The sequence below is a fragment of the Caretta caretta genome, chromosome 1 (assembly GCF_965140235.1).
Source record: "Caretta caretta isolate rCarCar2 chromosome 1, rCarCar1.hap1, whole genome shotgun sequence".
Lineage (NCBI taxonomy): Eukaryota > Metazoa > Chordata > Testudines > Cheloniidae > Caretta > Caretta caretta.
This window is the reverse complement of record NC_134206.1, coordinates 173,855,511-173,876,555: the sequence shown is the minus strand read 5'-3', so window position 1 is coordinate 173,876,555 and position 21,045 is coordinate 173,855,511. Positions and strand designations below refer to the sequence as shown.

General features: G+C 40.9%; 1 long non-coding RNA gene across 8 annotated transcripts in view; it reads right to left on the bottom strand.

Moving 5' to 3' along the window:
- The window catches only part of LOC125644402 (uncharacterized), a 356,210-nt gene that overhangs the window by 268,769 nt on the left and 66,396 nt on the right, over positions 1-21,045 (bottom strand). The window contains exon 5 of one of the 8 annotated variants that reach the window (XR_007358991.2): positions 15,676-20,062. The exons of 6 other annotated variants lie outside the window; for them this stretch is intronic. This is a non-coding gene — a long non-coding RNA (uncharacterized LOC125644402). Of the gene's footprint in view, positions 1-15,675; positions 20,063-21,045 lie in introns of those variants that run through there. One more of the 8 variants, XR_007358992.2, reaches the window with a different exon arrangement.

The following is a 21,045-nucleotide window of genomic DNA, read 5'->3' as shown; positions in this document are numbered from 1 at the left end:
CTCATATATGGGTGTATTTCTTACTCCTAACATTCAGGCATTGATTATCTCTGTTCCTTCCTTACACCTTGTCTATTTCTCATGTATTTTTAGCTTCTCTTATTTTCTCAACAGTTTCTGAAGACTTTCAAGGGTGTCTTCCAAGTGGTTCACTTATATTAACATTCAGTTAGGGCTGTACTGCTGTGGTAATGGAAAGCTTGACAGACCTTTAACTACCGCAATCCCACCTGTCTGCCTTACATATGTTCCTTTATTGCTCAAGCATTTCTCTTTTCATATCACTTTTCATTCTCACCTTTCTACTTTTCATTTTTGCTGCTAAGTCTGCTGATTGCGATGCCAATAAGAAATGCTAGGAGCATTAAGAAAGATATTTCAGCAATGAATAACAATCTCTTTTATTTCTTCTGAGATATAGACTTGGAGTGGTGGAAACAGATACTTTTCCTATCTCAGTGTTTCTTCTCAGGAGTTTTGTGCTCCCTCTTACATTATAAAAAAAGAGGTGGGAAGAGAGAGAGAAATTGCTTTTGTTCAGACATAATTCTCTACTGGAGCTGATCAAAAAAATTCAAATTCCAACTTTTTGACAAAATATGGCCATTTTTTTGCAAACATTTTCATGAAAAACTCAATCTTTCAAATCAGTTATTGCATACACATCCACACTAGTGACAGTACACATGTTCATGTGCCGGTTCTGCCGTAATCCCCCTACTGTCCACATTTAAACCCCAGAAGCCTGTGTCTGAAAGAGAGGACAGGGCAAGTAAGCTATCATGCCTGAGGATTGCGGCATGGCCCCATAACCATACCAGTGTGGAGGGGGTAAGGGGCATGCACCAGGTGACATATTTCAATACTCCTCCACCTCCATTCCCACAATGCACTAAACCCTTTTCTGCCTGACCCTTAACCAATCTATAAAGGTCCCTGTCCACTCGTTTTCACTGGTAGTAGCAAGCTGCGCTGACCACATCAGAACAGCTTTCCTCTGTGCTCTTTTATTCAATACAGGTGAATATGGATTCTGAGATCAGCCCCCTGACCCATCAACTATATCCAAGTGCTGATCAATGTGTGGTCAGAGTACTCCGAACTCCAAGACTTCACCTGGTACAGCAGGAACATTCACCAGTTCTGGGAAACTTAACAGAGGCTGGAGCAGGCAGCATTAAGTGGACATCAGCCCAGAGCCAGGAACATATCAAGCACCTGAGGCTCCTGTACTGGAGGAAAAAAGATGCTCTTAACAGTGGCTCTGGGAAGCTTTATTGTACATGCCCCTTCCAAACTGAGCTGGACTGGGTACTGTCAAGGGGTCCCAGTACAGAGGCTAAAGAGCCTCATGACCCTCTCCTCAACCCTGCCAGCCTCATCATCTGATGGGATGCCAATGAGGGCCAGGGCTTGGAAACAGCAGGGACCATGGAGGATGCCCTGGAAGATCCAGAGGTTGAGGAGATGTCATTTTGAACCTCTACTGGAGGAGCCAGTTGAGGAAGCCCTACCGCTAACCCCCTGACAAGCCTGAGGAGAACCCCAAGCCACAGCTGGAACCGGAACCTGAGGCTGGTATGTTACAATGGACCCTCCCCCTCCCCACCAATATCCCCTCTTGCTACATCCCTGATTTTAAGTGCAATCCGAGCTCTGGTCCACCCTGAAATGGTCCCTGAGCAAGACACAACTATAAATCAATGAGTTTATTGATTTCCCATGAATTCCTATTACACATTTGACAGAAGCTATAAAACAGATTATTAAGGAACAATCATTGTGCCCCTGGGTCAATGCATTTCTCAGCCAGCACACAGGCAGCAATGGTCTTGGGGTCCAGGCAGACCAGGAGAAGGAAGAAGGCTGATTTAGAAATGTCTTGAATGAGGATGGTTGGTTGTCTAAGGTTAGTAACAGCCGGCTTTTCTTCCTGGGAACATTACACAGTTTCAGTGCTTCCCCACCCCAACTCCCAATCGTACTGTCCCTTTACAAATTGGAACCATGTGGAATGTGATGGAGGAGAATAAGATCCAGCAAGAGAATGTTTTGATAGTCCAAAGAATATTACAGCAGTTTTCTCCACAGGAAGATTTCAAAAATTGTTCCTGTCCCTTTGCCTGCTGTCTGGCCTCTCCCTGCACCAAGCCTTCTGTGCAAGCCAGTGAAAATGGAGGGTGAGGATGGGAAAATGATCCAGTCTGGTAGTTGGACAAATGCAGTGAAGTGTTGATTTGTTGTGGATAGCAAGTGGCTTGTGGTGCTGATCTGAAACTTGAGGGAATGAAATACAGTTGTGGAGTGTCTCTTTTTTTCCCTGTCCATTCCACCACTGATAACAGTTTACAAATACATAAAAGGTTGTTACAAGGAGGATGGAGAAAAAAATGTTCTCTTTAATCTCTGAGGATAGGACAAGAAGCAATGGGCTTAAATTGCAGCAGGGGCAGTTTAATCTGGACATTAGGAAAAACTTCCTAATTGTCAGGGTAGTTAAGCACTGGAATAAATTGTCTAGGTAAATTGTGGAATCTCCATCACTGGAGATTTTTAAGAGCAGGTTAGACAAACACCTGCCAGGGATGGCTAGAATAGATAATACTTAGTCTTCTCGAGGTCCCTTCCACTCCTACAATTCTATGATTCTATGGTTGTTAGGCAAGCAGAAGGGCCAGATTTTCTGGTGATGCTCGGTGGAGGAGTGCATGGTGCTCATGGTTCACTTCTCCCTTTCCATGGAAACTCCATCTGCTAGCTGAGAATATAGTCAGTTTTCATTCAAATTTCTTTCCAGTCCTGTAAGAATGTTTCAGCAAATTTATGATGTGGTAGAAACTCCACCTAGATCTCGAGGTTCCACAGCAGTGCAAATCTTCTTGGTCCACCTTCATAACTGACCAAACTCCTCCATTCATCAATATGCTGACAGGTGAACATTAGCCGAAATATCTCTCTGACATAAATTGTTGGATCTCCTCCACAGGACTGAAAAGCCACCTCTCTTTTCCATTCTGGTATCTTGAAAATCGCCATCTTCTACAGACAAAATTACAAACTGGCAACATAGCCCCTGGAATTAACTGACCATCTCCCCAAAATGTTCATAAGGTTGTTAAGAGAGATTAAATGGTTCTGATAACAGAGGTTGGTAAACAAGTGAAGGCAATTAAGACAAAAGCATTGCATAATGATTGCATTGCAACTCGCCTGCCATCATCCACAGCACAAACCCAAACCCTAAAGTGCTAACCCAGTGCTTCTATACTTATAGTGTCCTGTAGTTTTCTATAATGGGTGAATAGTTACAGGAACAAATGGCTAATGACCACTGGCTACAGAAGAATAAAACCCTCCAAAAGCTATGCAGCTCCAAAACTGTCTGCCAATGTTCTTTAATGTGCACTGTTCCAGCAGCTGCACAGGGTGTGAAGATGTCCTTTGGCAAAGGCAAAGGTCTCTCTCTGCCTCCCTCTTGTTCCAATAAGTGTGAACATATTGGATCTCTGATGTCCTTTGTGTGCTGGGCATGAAAACCACTGTGCAGGTGGGTGGGATCTGACTGGCTGTGCAAAGTTTTTAAACCAGACTTGTCCTGTGCCCAATCCAGATAGAAGCACTCCCGTTTTCCCACAGGTGATGATTATGTGAATGGCACTGGGTACATTGACATCCAGACGGGTGTGTAAGCAGTACCAATGAGAGTTCAGGCTACCAAATACACTCCATAACCATTCTACAGCTGCTGAGTCTGTAGATGAATTCCCTTTTTTCCATGCTCATTTATGTTAGGGTATAGTTTCATGAGCGAAGTTAGGAGTGGATATGAGGGGTCCCCCAACATAACTGTTGCCACAGACACACAGAAGAGAACAATGTAGTTTCTGGGGGGAAAAAGTGCATTATCCCCCTACCTATGGACAATCCTGTTCTCCTCAGCAGCCTGACATCATGAACCTTTCCAGTGTTTCCCCATGTTCATCAATCTGCCTCTGTGGTGAATATAACTTTTCCAGTTCACACACTCACTCACCCTTTTGGTTAGCAAAGTAGTGGCATGTGCATGCCATAGATGACTCCTGCACTGTTTGGAAGTCCCATCCTCTGTAATCCAGCTATTATTTCTGGAATTTTGCTTATGGTATCCACCATGGGTAGATTTAGTGTTGTTTGCCTTGCACACCCGCACGACCATGACCCCGACAATGGACTTTCCAACCCCAAAGTGGTTTGCAACTAACTGATAGCTGTCTGGGGTTGACATCTTTCATGGGTCAATAGCCACCCCTTTCTGCACTGATATAGCTGGTCTGAATTGCGTGTTCTGGTGCTGGAGATGTGGTGCAAGCTTTTCGTGCAGCTCCATGGAAGTGTGTTTCCTCATTTAGAAGTTCTGAAGCCACTGCTGGCCATCCCAGGTTTCCAAAATGATGTGATCCCACCACACTGTGCTGGTTGTCCTGCACCAGAAGCGATGGTCCACCTTTGGGCGTACTATGTCAATTCCAGCATTCATCATATCTGTCCCAGGGGACCAGAATGGATTGTTATTCACCCTCCCAGTCAGCTTTCTTCAGCATATTAGAAAACGGCCCAGATTCCATCCTGCATCTTTCTGATCACCTACCCCAGTGCACAAACATTTGTCCACAACAAGGAACAGGAGCAGAACTAGATCATCATCCATTTTCTCCATGTCTTCCACCCAATTTGGCCAGAGGGAGAGGTGAGCAGGAACTGCCATCGGCAAATGTACAAAGGCAGGGGACAGTATCTACAACACACAGCAAAATGGTTCCTACAGTGTCTCCTTGTGATGCACAGAAACCTGGGATACCACCCCCAAAATGGTAGCACTAACATCATGTAACAAAAGCAGCAGTGTGGATGGGGGTTGATGTGTGTACACAGTGTTATGCCTGTATCCAGCATGCCATATGTGGATGCTCAGTGCAGGTATGGGGACCATGTGTGAACATGTACACAGTCAAGTAACTGAGTATGCATGCCAGTATAGAAGTAGCCTAAGCAGCTTTTAAAAATGCACTTCTGTGATGGTCTAATATTAATAGCTAGAATTATAATTGTATAAAACAAAAAAAAACCTGCAGAATCCTTTCTTTGGGTGTGAGTTAAATTGATACGATATAAAAACAACCCACATTAAAAAGAAAACACAAAATACTAAAGTGTATAACAAAACAGCATTGTGTGTGTAGTGAAGAGGATGGCATATACAGAGGTGATGCCATGTTGATGAGTATTGTATAAGAACCTAGAGAAATTTGGTCTGACTGAGTGAGAACCTTGGGATTTGACATTATGCAAAAATAATAATAGAATCAGGGTTTACATTCTCAGAGATTATTTCCCAGAACGCCCCCCCCCTCCCCATTTGGAGTTTCAGGTTCAGCTGTGGGACTGGGAATCTCAGGGCTTTAGCCCTGTAGGGTGGGGAGGGCTTTAGTCCCACAGTAGGCACCAGAGTTTGGGGCTACAACCCTGTGGGGTAGGGGGCAGAGGACGCCAGGACTTGGGGCTTCAACCTCGCAGGGCATGCCAGAGTTTGGGGCTTCTGCCGTGCAACAGGCACCATGGCTTGGGGCTTCAGCCCTATGGTAGGCACTGGGGTTCATGACTTTAGCCCGGTGGTGTGCACCGGGGCTCCCGTGGATTTGAAAATATTTTACTGGAGCTCTGCTCCAGTGGGCTCCAGCTGAATTTAAGCTCTGAATAGAATGTTATTCAGGGTTGAGACCTTTCTCAATCAGGATAATTCAGTCAAGGTTTAGGTCAGGCCTTTCCAATTCATACACAAATCATACTACATTGTAAATATATAATTGATTGGGGTAGAAATATTGTCAAACTGACAATAAGAGAACATAGATCAGGAGTGTAAATAGATGCCACTGACATCAATGGGAATCTCTCCATTCAATTCACTAGGTGTTGGGTACCTTACTTACTGTTGCAGTTAGGAACTGTTGTTTGTTTGTTTTGTCTTTTAAAAACCATAAAAGGAAAAAAAATCCCATGTTATCTGGTAAACAATGTTCAAGAAGATGCAAGGAGAAATCCCTATACAACTATAATTTAATGCCATATAGTCCACTGTCAATAGAGTTTTCACTAGACATATATAGTTCCACATGACAGTGTTTAAGGCTGCAGAATTAAAGAAGTATTTCTAACAATGCCCAACACTTTTTCTTTTTTTTTCAGTCCATCTGGTTTATTCCAAGAACAGAAGTGAACGTGCTCCTGTTCACAATGTTAATATTAAATGTCAAGGGGAGGACATTATCTAGAGGGTCAGCCATACCAAGATCCAAATAGTACTGTTATGACTTTGCAACTCCATGTGTACTATGTGCATATAAGTGAGATGAAATCCTGGCCTCACTGAAGACAATGGGAGATTTGTCATTGACTTATAAATTTAATCCATTATGTATATATATATTCATTGCTTCAGGTCACTAAGTCACAATAGATTGGTCTCATTGTAGAAGAAATCAAAATTTAGTGTGAAAAGTTTTGCTCTTTCTTACCATTATAGCAGTAAAACACAATAACTTGACCATTGAGTGGGCTATTAACCGCAATTATAACTGAAAATATTTTACTGAGATTTAAGTCAACTATCATAAACTGGGTCTCTACGGCACAATTAATATAGCTTCATTTTGTTAACTAAATGCCCCCTGACCAGTGTGAATTACTAGTAATTATACAGCATGATTTCACTGCAAATTAATACCACCTGTCAACATAAGCATCAAGCCGAATTTCTCAACCAGGTCAGAATATAAGGAAGTGATTTGTTGAAAATGAAGGGATGAAGCCAGCCACATCAATCCAGTTATCAATAAACTGTGACTAAAACTGGAAGAACAAGATTGTGTCCCCAGTTAATAACACAATAGTACTACTAAATAATACAGTGCTTCCAACCACTGAGCATGTTTTTGTGATCAGTAAAGATCAGTTATGCATGCTTGTTGTAGCTATAGGTCAGTCTTTCAATTATTATATTTGGCTTCTTTTCCATTTTACTTGTTAAAGGGAGAAAACTAGCTTCCAGCAGCCATTCAGCTTGCATGTTACGCCGCCCCATCAAACAACGCAGTAGAACTGGAAGCTTGTCTATTTATTTTATTTATTTGTCAGTGGTGCAACAGAACTATACCACACTGAAATGTGACCGTCAAGCTCCTTCATGTTGGGCCTACTCCTGCAACTGTTCTGTGCAATTGGACTTGCAATGATGTCCATGGGAATTTCATGCTGAGTAGGACTGGGTCCATTATTTTCAACCATTTGATATTTTTGCTGGGAATGAAGGCCTGGTATTTGCCTTGTCCAGTCCTAACTTACTAAGGCTAGCAGCCAACGATTCAGATAATAAGGATAATAATTAGCACTTTTATCTTTGGAACCTTAAACGTTAACCCTCCCAGTTTGCCTGTGTAGTAGGAAAGTGTTATTCCACCACCTTCTGTGGAAGATTTGGTCAGCTAGATTAACTGGCACAGAGGAAGTACACTTACTTGTCAGGACTGGGAACAAAGCCAGGATCTCTTGTGTTCAGGCCATCCCTGTTCTCTACACATGAGCTGCATTCTGAGAGGAAATGGGAGAAAGCTACCTGAGCCAGACACATTTGCTTGAATGCTCTTATAAGGTGATTTTAGAAGAAATGTAATAACATTAATGCTGATTCTGGGCAATAAGTGAGCTGTAGCTCACGAAAGCTCATGCTCAAATAAATTGGTTAGTCTCTAAGGTGCCACAAGTACTCCTTTTCTTTTTGCGAATACAGACTAACACGGCTGTTCCTCTGAAACCTGCAATAACACAGTAATTGCAACAGTGCCTTAACAAAATTCATAGTATAAATAACGTAATATTGTACCCATTGAATCTTTCTAGGAAGGTAGTAATGGTCAGATAACATCAAATATAGCTTGTTTAGATTTCCTGCTAATGTGTATGACACAGAAAATTATTTCACTTTCTGTGTGTTGACAACTATGTTATTTTAAATATAAAAGGGGAAGGAAGCAAATTTCATTAGACTTCTCAATTTGTCCCAGTGGGACAAATTAGAATAGAAAAAAAATGTGATATTCTTTTCTCATCACAAGGCTGTATTGTGTATTTGCATAATATGCAAGGGAGCTTTTCACTTAAATTAAGTGAGAGTGCTGCCAAAAAAAGTGATGTCAAATTAGCTAAATATAGTATTCGCCTGTTGAGATGCACAAACAGGCACCGATCTACAAACATAATGTAAGGGAAGAATCACAATGATAATGCAGAGACTGAAAACATTATTCTTCTAACCTCAAACCATGTATAATCACTGAATTGTCATCCACCACTTGATACCATCTTTACTTAAATAAAAAATGCTAAACGATAGAAGGGCTGCTTTGTCCATGTATTGGTGACATTGTGCACCATTAAGTAAAAGGCACAGGCATAGTGAGCCAAATTAACTGTTGACTCTAGGAATAAATCTGACCCAGGGCTTTTCTATACTTCTGGCTAAATAAGCACTGTGCGATCAATGCAGCAGTGTCAATTTAGTGGGTCTCGTTAAGACAAGGTAAGTAGATGGCAAAGTGTTCTCCCATCGACATCTGGTACTCCACCTCCCTGAGAGGCAGAAGGTAAGTTGTTGGGAGAGTGTAGACACCACTGAAGGTCGACCTAAGTTGCACTGACTTCAGTTACGTACCTCACGTAACTGAAGTAGGGTAACTTAAGTCGACTTACAGCCTTAGTGTAGACCAGCTCCCAGTGTCTCACTTTAGCTAGTAGGGGCTGGGACTGCAGCGAGGTATTGCTTTTAGCTCCCAGAAGGACAGTAAATCTCTTGCAGCTCAACAGTAGCACCTTCTGATTCCTCAAAAACAGTTTTAAGGGAGTTCAGTTCAGCTCTTCTGGGAAGAAGATACTTTTGAGGTGATGCTAATGGTCTGTTTGTTTTGGTATTTATAACATGCCCATCACCATTGTCTCTCAATTCCTTCTGTAACTAAAGAATAAAATTTCCCAGAAAGCTATCTGTCACAGTTCAAGGCAATTGCACCTGTATTTTCCCCTCGAGATCCACCGAGGTCACCCACTCTAGGCTCTGAGCTCTTCAGCCTTCACCCCTCTTGAATAGAGACCTGCATCCATCTACCTCCTGACTGGGATTTTTCCATGCTGTGCGATTCCTTGTGATATTCCCAGCAACCCAGACTGCCCAGAAAGGCCAGCATCTACATTTTACTTTCCCTTCAGAGACAATGAACAGTGTAATGACGTACAGTTACAAGTTACCACACAGATCTTTATAAACAAGTACATTTATTCTTAAGGTGAAGTACAGAGAAAACATATTAAAAACAATAGAAGAACCTACATGCATGCCTACAAAAACTTAGCAGAGATCACCCCAGCTCCAATCTCAGGTTCTGTTACGTGTCAGTCCTTCAAATCCCACAACTGTTTTTTTTCCTATGGTTACAAGTTCATGTCTCAGATTCAAAACCAGAAATCCTATGAATAGGTCAGTCTTTCCTTTTTACAGGTTGGGCCTTTGATCTTGGCCTCATGTAATAGGTGATCAGCAGACAATGACCCACTCCTCAGGCATAGCTTCAAAAACCTGGAGGGGGTGGGGGCATTAAGCCGTAGAACCAGTCAGTGACTTTAGTAAGACCATGATTTTTTAATTTCTAAAAAAACTAAATGAATTTAAGCTCCCAGGCTCATCTTTTGAAGGTCTTGTGCAGATTTCCCTGGAGGACAAGGACTGAGAGGTCAGATATGGAGTGTTCATTTTGTGAAATGGGTGATAAGTAAGGCTGTGAGTTTGTCATGGAGGTCATGGAAATCACGGATTCTGTGACTTTACGGGACATCTGTGACTTCTGCAGAGGCTGGTGCAGCTGGCCCAGGGGACACCTAAGCAGCTCAGGCAGCCCCTAGGCCAGCCACACCAGCCGCTGCTGGGGAAGTCTCGGGCCAATCCCCAATGACCAGCAGCAGCAGGAGTTTGGGTGCATGTGGGAGGGAGCTCAAGGCTGGGCGTTGGGTCGCAGGAGGGGGTAAGGGCTCTGGGTGGTACTTACCTTTGGGGCTCCCTGGAAGTGGCTACATGTCCCTCCTAGCTCTGCATGCTGCCTCTGTCTGCAGGCACTAACTCCACAGCTTCCGTTTGCTGTGGTTCCTAACCAACTGGAGCTGTGGCAGCACACGGAGCTAGGAGCTGAGGGAGGGACATGTCGCTGCTCCTGAGGAGCCGCAAGGAGCCTGCCAACCCTGCCAACCCTCCCCCCCAGCACCAGCGGGGTTCCTGGGCTGCCCCCCTCCAAGCACCCGCGGCACCCCCAGGCCGCCCCCACCACCACCAAAATTTAGTCAGGGGTATATAGTACAAGCCATGGACAGATTCAGGCCGTGAATTTTTGTTTACTGCCCATGACTTGTCCATGACTTTTACTAAAAATACCCATGACTTTTACAAAAAGAAAAGGAGTACTTGTGGCACCTTAGAGACTAACCAATTTATTTGAGCATGAGCTTTCGTGAGCTACAGCTCACTTCATCAGATGTTTACCGTGGAAACTGCAGCAGACTTTATATACACACAGAGAATATGAAACAATACCTCCTCCCACCCCACTGAGTGTTCTTGTTCTTTTATCATTTTTCTGTATTAGTTTATTCAAGAACATAGTGATTGTTTGGTTTCACCTTCGTAGTTATTATTGGGACATTCAATGCACTGGATGAGGTACACCACATGTTGTGATAGGCATGTGTAGGAGCCATGGATCTTGAAAGAATCTTGTGTAGAGTATTGATCATTGTAGCAGTGGAGATATGTCTGCAGGTTTTGCATGTTCTGGTATGATCTGGTGCTGCTTTTAATTAGTCTATGGAGCTTGCGTCTAATGATGAGCTTTTCAAGGTTGTTTGTTTGAAGGCCAGAAGAGGGGATTCAGGAAACATTTTTTTCAGGATATGGTTCATGTCAAGTATGAGTTTTAATTGTTTAATGATACCCAATATGGATTCCAGTGTGCGTGATAAGTGACAACTAGGGGTGTGTGGTCACAGGGTTGTTGTTGTTTTTTCTGTATTGAAGCAAGTTCTCTCAGGATATATGAGTGGCTCACTCCATGATGTACTCTGGTGAGTGTCCTTGTTTGACGAAGGAGATTTTAAGTGTGTTAAGGTGTGTATCCTGTTCTGTAGTATCTGAGTGCCTAGTTGTAGACAAAAGATTTCCTGATGTGTATGGGGTGATTACTGAATCTGTAAAGGTATATGTGGTGACCCATGGGTTTCTTATATATAGTTGTCTGTAGGATTCCTCTGTATTTAGTTATGACACTCTGAATACTTTTCCCGTATCTTTAATTTGAAAGCTTGTACCTTTCACCAACAGAAGTTGGTCTAATAAAAGATATTTCCTTATCCTGTCTCTAATATCCTGATACCAACACAGTTACAACAACACTGCAAACAAAATGTCACATTTAGAGAAGAGTTTAGATTTGAAAAATACCATTGAAGTTGTGTCCTGATTTTGTTCACTGTTTAAGAAAATATTAGTACTTAGTTTGGATTTGCAAGCGGGGTTCATTGGTCATGGTTGATCACATGGCAGTTGTTCTGGTTCACTGATTGTATGAGCTAGAGGGTTTGCAGACACCATATTTTTTTGTTTGTCTAAAGAAGGTCTGATTCTGAAAATACTTAAGCACTTAATGTGTGCAACTTTACTGATGGGAGTTGCGAGAAAGAAAGGGCCTAAGAAAAAGTAAGTAGTAAGAAAATTGTGCTTTTAAATTTTATAATACAACTAATGCTTGATTTTTTACAATTTTTTGTTATTTGAAAAAGATTCTGTGTGCACTGTATGTGTGTCCACTGATTTCTTTCTATTTTGGCTGGACCAATATGTTAGATTACTGTCACTATAATCTGTTACTAGCTTTCTGCGTCACTGTTTTAGACTGGCCTTTTAAGAGAGAGCAATGCAAGTACAACTGTGACTCATCAGCTCATTTCATTTGGACTTAAAAGAAGACACCTGGGCCCACAGGAAAGAGAAATACTTCATGAGTTAGAGTTGGCTGGTTTAGTGAGGAGAAAATGTAGTTGAGAGCTACCTGGGAAATAGGAGATTGGAGGAAATCTCTGGGGAAAGCTGTAGAGAGCAGAAGGGTCTCTGCCTGCCCTCCATGGAAAGAGGAAGGACTTATCAGGAAGCCAGTTGGGGGCTAGTATGCTCATATTTCTGAGCTAGACAGTCCTGGCCAGGCCAGAGAAGGCAAGAGGTAGCTGAAGGCTGAAAGAAATAGCTGCTGGTTGTCAAAGCTGGAAAGCTGAAATTGGAGGGATGGAGAGGGCTAAAGGCCGGGAAGAGGTCTGATGAGACTCTGGAGCTGGTATGTGATGAGTGACACTGGGGCTGGTTGTTGATGGACTTCTAGGACTTGTTTAGTTATGGTTTATGTGCATAGGACATTACTATAAATGAACCCCACAAGGGCTATATTTATATTCAGGAAAATAGCTTGGAGTATTCCTGAGGATTCTAAAGAAGGGAAATGGAGGAAGCAAATCTGTCATGCTGATGTCTACTGCAGGAGGGCACTTCAGGCAGCTCTGCCCTCCGACAACCTAATTACCAGAAATTAAAGACACTGTCCCATATGGACTTCCTCTTGAATAGCATAAATAAATAAATAAATCTGATTCATGTATAAAATAATTGATTAAAAATAACCTCAACATGCAATACACTAGCTCTCAACTGTGTTATCTTGATATTGCCTCTGCCTATTCCTTCTTTCCTTACTGTCTTGTTGTCCCTGTAGATGAGACCTAATATTTGGGTACAACCCTTTAAATGTTTGTAAGAGTAACTTTACTGACAGGAACAATTCCATTAACTCCAATGGAATCTTCGAGTGAAATCTTGGCTCCGCTGAGTTGATGTCAAAACTTTCAAAGGGTCCGAGAGTTCACCCAATGTGTCTGCAGGATTGGCCCTCAGTTTCTAAGCTCCTTGGTGTGGGGATCATATTTGTTGTCTATTTTTGGGAGGAACCTACCATACCTTGAATGCTGTTTAAAATATTCAATCATATTGTATAATATGTTAATATGATTAGATATACATAAGATAGCAACTTGTATTAGAATTCTGAAGGAACACATTACTTTCTTTAATGATGATCTAGTGGCCAAAAATTATGATTTACCTTTGCCTAGAATCTATATTTCCATTTCTTTTTCATAAATTTCTTGAAGCTTAAAAACATCTGTACTTGTTTTCCTAGCATTTTAAATATTTTATCCTGTTGAGGGATTAATACACTATAATAGTGTCCTGGGAAACACTTTATAATTTTCAGTGAATAACTCCTATTAATGAAAGCAGAATCAAAGAACTGCAGGCCCTTGTGTTGCTGATTTCAGCGGCAAGTTGCTCCAAACATGAACAAGTGGATTCTTTTGTCACAGACATAGTCTTAAAAGATAAAATAGCCATGAACATAATGTAGCAGCTTGCACCAGTTTCTCTATTATCATTGATGCATTATAGTAGTACCCACATTATCCTAAGCTATTTCCAAACCTAGACAAAGGCATTGTCCTTGCCCTCAAGAGTGTATAATCTAAAACATACCCAAGAGGTAGGGAAGGGATAAAACATGGAAGAAAAGTGATCTGGAACATCTCCAACATAGACAAATCATGTTGAACTAATGCTCTGCCCAAGCTTACTTAGGGGAAGTTGAAGGAGGGTGATACTGGAAGGGGAGAGTGACCTATGGTTTGGGAGGGAAGAGGAATGGATGGATATGTCGGAGAGGGGAATAATAGACTGTGGAGAGGGATATTGCTAATAAACTGTTAGGAAGAGAGATACATATTTGTGCACTGATAATTGACATATTGGGGGTTGCAGATTGGCGCTCCTATGGGGGGGGGGTTAAAATGCTGAACTGCACAAATGTAAATTTCTTGCACTTTTTTTTTAGATTTTTTGGTACCCCAGTTCAGGGTTGGTCTGGCTAGTGGTTACACGGTGAGATGGTATAGGATTATCAACTGGTCTGATGTGGGGTCTGAACCTCTTGCTTTTTCTACAGTAGAGCAAAGCCTCCACCTGGTACGTACAAATGCTGCTAGCCCACGCTGCCACATCCTCACTGCTATTTTTAGCAAGCTAGCCAGAGTACAGATAGCACAGGTATGTCTACACGTGATGCAAATTACACCTCCAGTTGCAGTTTAGATGTACCTTTGGGCACTTAGAACCCTAAGTCCAGTAGGATTTAGGCTCCCAAGTACCTCAGTTAATTCTGAAAATGGAATTTATGCAGTTCTGAAAATGTTACCCTAAATATCTTTGATAATTAGCAAAAATGGCAAAGAGAAGTTACAAAAAGTATAAAACAAATTTATTGTATAAATAGCATTGTAAAAGTGTTTCTAAAACTTTTTAAGTGAGATCTTTGATTTTTGTCCACTTTAAATGTGATAGGTTTTGATTTATGTAAACAATATATTAACCATGTTTAAAATCAGTTTTAGCATAGGTAAACCTATATTGCCACTTCTGCAGGCTGGTTCATATTTTGTCACTTGTATTTATAACAGTTATTGGTTTGCATTTGGTGAACAACAGAGCTTTAAGAATAATGCCTTGATGCCTCAAATCACTCAGGTTTGCTTTTCTACGCTTTCTCTTGCTTTGTTTCTATCCCGCTAACCCCTCATCACAAAAAAGGAATACAAGCAAAATAATTCCTTGTAAAGATGGAGAAAAAGCATCACACTGGGTTTTTTTCTCCCCCATTCAGAGTCACAGCATAAGTAACTCAGTCCAAGGTAGAAAAATAATTCTACCTGTACTAATTTATATATATATATATGACCAGCTTTGATGAGGAAGGTATTATTCAGACAATAGCTAGAAGAGTAGAGGGTAGGATTGAATGGGGCACTAGAAAACTGGGGTTCATTTTCTGGTGCACACACACACTTTCCAGTGTGACCTTTTTTACAGTGTGCCTCAGCTGCCCATCAGTTAAATGGGGATAATATTTTCCTGCCTTACAGGCATGTTGAGAATAAAATCTATTAATGATTGAGGTGCTTCCATTCTGTGATAGTGATGCTGTATAAACACATGGGTTTATACAGCACCTATTATAATGGGATTCCTGTTTATTCCAAGGGCTCCTAGGTGCTTCTGCAATAATAATAATAATAATAATAAAATAATAAAAAAGAGATAGTGAGAAGACACATAATTCCCATTCTTAAGTAATGTTATGGGTACAAAACTGTCCATGTTTACCAGATATATTTTTGTGGGGTTCTTCATGATAATGAGCATAATGCAAAGTGAGTGTTTGCAAGTTTGATCCCAAAGTGTTGAATATGAAGTGATCTTTGACACAGTGTAATAAAAATATAACCCCACCCCAGGATTTACCCCTACATTTTTAAACCCGTTTTGGCAATCTAAAGTAGGCACTGTGTAACTACAGCTATTTAACTTGAGTAAAAAACATGGTTCTTATTGGGTATTCAATTACAAGGTTTCGACTCAATAAAACAGAAGCAGCTTCAAAGGTAGTAATTTAATAGAAAGCAAATAAGATCTAAGGGATACAAACAAAGCTTTTTCCTTCATTAGTACAAAGAGTGTGCATGCATGCACACATCACAAAGTTTACTGTATTTCACTATCAGTTATAAAAAGAGTTTTCCCCTCCTGTTAGTAATGCAATTTCCCCATAACTAGAAAATCTATTACAAAATTTATTAGCATGATCAGGTATCTATAAACGCACATCAGCCCATTTAAAAACAAAATAAAATCCAAAAACCTGCAGTGCTTGTCATTTGGGCTGTCTTGATCAGAACAAGCTTTCTAATGATTGCCTACACCGTATCATATTTGTACAGTGGTAACCAAATAAAGGTAACAAAGAAGCTGGTGGTTCTCCAAGCAGTCTTTCCTGTGGGGCAATAACAGTACTGGTACCCTCATAATATACTCATTTTGGGATACTAGGTGAATTCTGTTATCTGGTTAATTCCAATTTATTCTCTTCTCAATAACCTCGTGATTGAGCATTTCCATTCTTGCCCTTCTCTCATTTTCTATGCAGGTTTTCATCAGTAGACCTGTCGTAAGGAATGAACTTTTTATACTCAAATATAGAAGAGAGAAACAGCATGTGTGATAAAGAAGCGGTGGGGGTAGCTCCCTTTTATGGACACCCAGCCAGCCAGTATCTATAAAATCCCTCTTAGTAGCTGTTATCTAATTGCTCTACCTGTAAAGGATTCAAAAGTCTCAGTGCTATGCATAGGTAAAAGGAAGTGAGTGGGCACCTGGCCAAAAGAGCCAGTGGGAAGGCTAGAAATTTTTAAAATTGAAGTGTCTCCCTTTTTGTCTGTCTGTCTGTCCCTCTCTGGGGGAGAGACAGACATGGCAGCAGCTTTGCTGTAAAAGCTTGGGCCAGGTATGAAAATCAACAGTATCATAGAAACTACTCATTTGAAAAACCCAGATATGTAAGTAGATCAGGAAATGTCTAGGAAGACATGATTAGGTTTATCCCTTTTATTTCGTTATGGTTTGTGGATTCCTTTGTGCTAACCCCAGGTGCTTTTGTTTTGCTTGTAACCTTTCAGTTGGACCTCAAGAAAGCTATTCTTGGTGCTTAATCCTTGTAGTTGCTCTTTTTAAAATCTAGCAATAGCCTGAGTTCCCAGATGCATTTTATTCCTTTTTTAAAAATAAAATTTATCTTTTTAAAGAACAGAATTGGATTTTTGTGTCTTAAGAGGTTTGTGCACGTTGTTTAATTAGCTGGTGTCAATAACTGATTTCTTTTTTTTTTCCTTTCTCAGCTCTTCCCTGGAGGGGGGATGAAAGGGCTTGAAGGTACCACACAGGAAGGAATTCCCAAGTGCGCCTTCCTAGCCTCTCAAAAGGGTTCTGCACTTGGGTGGTGGCAGCATCTACCAATCCAAGGTCAGAGAAAAGCTGCAACCTTGGGAATTTAATACAAGCCTGGAGTGGCCAGTATTAATTTTTAGAATCCTTGCAGGCCCCCAACTGCTGTACTCGAAGTGCCAGAGCAGGGAATTAGCCTTGCCAGCATGGTTTAACAATAACAGACAAGAAAATTAAAGTTAGAGCATCTGAGCTATGAAATAGTATTGAATGCAGGATTACACCAATAAATAAATAAAACAAAATCCTTAGCTTCAATACTTACACTAAAACATCATGAATGTACTCACAATTTAACTAGTCAGTCCAAATACATAAATGCATTTATTGTATTATGAAAAATGACACCACCTGTCCCAAGGAGTTCCACTATTGTGGTTCAGCTTGAAAGATGATTGAGCTTTAGTGGAAGTGGCACCTAAGGTATGGAGCTTATTCTAATTACCCTCACACACTCCCCCATACCTGCAACATTTTAACACTCCCCATTTTGAAAAGCCTTGTTTTGAGATGTGGTTGATCTTTAGTCACTGACAGCTTCTGCATCAGATTCCCATATCCTTTTTTAAAAAAATGATAAATTAGCTAAATTTTTATTTATTCTTTGGTATTTGTGGTAGTTAATTTTTTTTAAGATGAACTGTCTCGCCGAGGCCCTTGAGATTATGTCAGATCAGAAGGTGTGTGTGTGTGTGTGTGTGAGCATGCACTGTTATTACTATTGATTTATATATTATTTATGCTACAGTGGTATTCAGAGGCCTCAGTCAGGTTCCTTTACTGTGCTGCACCCTGTATAATCACATAGGAAGAGAAGGTCCATGCCTCAAAGAATTGGCAATCTAAGTTGTCAAGGGTTGCAGTTGTGACCATCCCTTAAGTGAATTACATGGAAGAATATTCCTTACTCCCTCTTATGCCTTTGTGTGGCCATGGCAGGACAGGGCACAATCTAGCCCTAAATTTTTGGCAGCCCTCTCATAAGCACCAATGAATGTTCTTCACTTTTTTTCCTCCTCTTGCAGTCTCCCTGCTTAACTTTTCTTCTGTCTCTTCTTATTACTCCTTTACCTGAGAGATCAGGCTATCAACCAGCTCCCTTCTCTCTAAATCTTATTCACTGACACCAACTTCTTTCATCTCTCCCTACACCTCATTTCCCTCTCAATTTCCTGTATCTTCTTTCGCGTGCTATTCACAGTTTCTACCCTTTGGAGAAGACTTGAGTATCAATTTGGGGATTTAGTGATTAAAGAAAAAGGCTGGAGAAATGAGTTGTTCTGAGTACCAGTCACTCAGCCATTGGCTTTTGGTAAGTGATTCTGAAAGAGGATCGGTTGTTCCACACCTTTCAGGACAAGAACACGCACAATGTTGGCTGGTGGTGACAATATACACCAGTAATGAGGTTCTGGAATCCAAGTCAAGCAAAGACTCATTGAGCTTTATTTTAACTGTCTTCTCTGGGTGCTGCTTGTGTTCTCCCCTCAACGCCCAATAAGAAACGTAGCTTCCAAATAGGGACTCCATAGAATCACTAGCCACTCTTCTTGAATTCCCTTAGCTGTCTAAACAAACTGAGGTACATAGCCAAGCTTATCCATCATTTCTACACAGATCAGGAAGGTACAAAACAAGTTCAATATGCCATGAAATGATTTGTGCTTGCAGCTTATTGAAAATAACAGGACTTCCGTGCTTAATTCCCTAAGTGCCATCTTGAGACTGTACCTGAGGAGATGCATCTTATCTAATATTTTCATTAGAAATATCTCATTGTATGAGGGCTTTTGTTTTTACTGAAACCTATAATTGCTTTATATATTCATGTGCAATGTGCATATGCACAGCACCTTTTTAGACACTAATTATACTGGCTAGGATAATCTCACACTGACACACTATAGTCAACAAAAGGTAAATAAGTCATTACCCCTGCAGAGAGATTTAGAAGTAAATGATACTTTTCTTTTTGACTAGAATTCTTCAGAAATATAAACACAAAGGAGGAAGTTTGGGTTCACAACTCTTTTGCAGGTATTAGTGCTTGAATTTCCTGTTTGTGCAACACAGTGCTTTACACTTGGTGGTGGTGAAGTTTCACAAACAATCCAGCCACACACAACCCCTGTAAAATTTGCATTACACATATTTGAAAAAAATGGATGGAATGAGGCACAGAAAAGTTGTAACATGCCCAAGATTTACAAGTGATCCAATACAATACCGACAGCAAGAACAGAACTGAAGTGGTAGCATATTCAGCTCTATAGTTCTTCTTCCCTGTTGCCTCACAGTTATCCTAGGGTTTGAGAGAAACTGGAGTCTTGATGAAAACCAGTTAGATCAAGCTGTATCTGAAGATGAATGTTGATGGTTAAATGAAGGGGAAAATATTTTGAGGAATTGGTGGGAATTATAGTTTCATCTTCTTTTGAAGACATCCACTTTCTGATAATCAAGGGAATAGCCTCGGGCATTCATTGCAACACTTCGAACCAAGGTAATTGCAGTGGCTAGAAATACTCTTTTTCTGTCTTCAGTTGACCAAAACAATGTGCCCCTACTTCTCTGATGCATGTATGGTCATCCTGAATGATGCATTCATCGCATCCAGACAGGGCTTCAGCACCTATTATCCCCATAGAGATTACTCAAAAAAGACAAAACTTCCCAAAGTTATATTATCTTTTCTGTAGTCCCTCTCCACACTGGGTAAAATCCCTTTAAGGAGACCTGCAGCAGGGAGAAGTCCCAGTTACACAGATTCACTGAAATTTTGCTTCCAGAGAGTAAGGAAGGTTGCCAGGGGGTCCAGCAAATAGTCTTTGATTCATGTAGATTCCTTGGGATTTGTGTGTTTTGGGTGTGGAACTTTATGGAGACTGGGGGCACAAATTTCTCCCTCTTCAATGACTGAAGGCAACTCTGCAAGATGATCCCTCCAAGATGTTTCTGTCCTTTGGCTCCCTCCCACAGTTTTCTATTTGGGAGGAAACTGATCTAACAAGCAGATGAAATTAAATGTTGATAAATGGAAAATAATGCACATTGGAAAACATAATCCCAACTATACATATAAAATGATGGGGGTCTAAATTAGCTGTTACCACTCAAGAAAGAGATCTTGGAGTCATTGTGGATAGTTCTCTGAAAACATCCACTCAATGTGCAGTGGCAGTCAAAAAAGCTAACAGAATGTTAGGAATCATTAAGAAAGGGATAGATAATAAAACAGAAAATATCATATTGCCTCTATACAAATCCATGAAATGACCACATCTTGAATACTGCATGCAGATATGGTCCCCCATCTCAGAAAAGATATATTGGAAAAGGTTCAGAAAAGCGCAACAAAAATAATTAGGGGTATGGAACAGCTTCCATATGAGAAGAGATTAATAAGATTAGAATTTTTCATTTTGGGGGAAAAAAGACAACTAAAGAGGGATATGATAGAGGTCTATAAAATCATGACTGGTGTGGAGAAAGTAAATAGGGAAGTGTTATTTATTCCTTTCATAACAAAAGAATTAGGGGCCACACAATGAAATTAATAGGCAGCAGGTTTAAAACAAACAAAAGGAAATACACAATGCACAGTCAACCTTTAGAACTCTTTGCCAGAGGATGTTGTGAAGGCCAAGACCATAACATGGTTCAAAACAGAACTAGATAAATTCATGGAGGATAGGTCCATCAATGGCTATTAGCCAGGATGGGCAGGGATGGTGTCCCTAGCCTCTGTTTGCCAGAAGCTGGGAGTGGGCGACAGGGGATGGATCACTTGATGATTGCCTGTTTTGTTCATTTCCTCTGGGGCATCTGGCATTAGCTACTGTTGGAAGGCAGGAACCCGGCATGGCTGTTCCTATTTTCTTATGTTCATCATCATAGTATCTGAGCTCCTTCCACATAAAATTGATACCAATGGTTAAGTTGGTAGACTATATGGAGTCTCTGCCTTTTCTTCTTTGTGGGAGTAT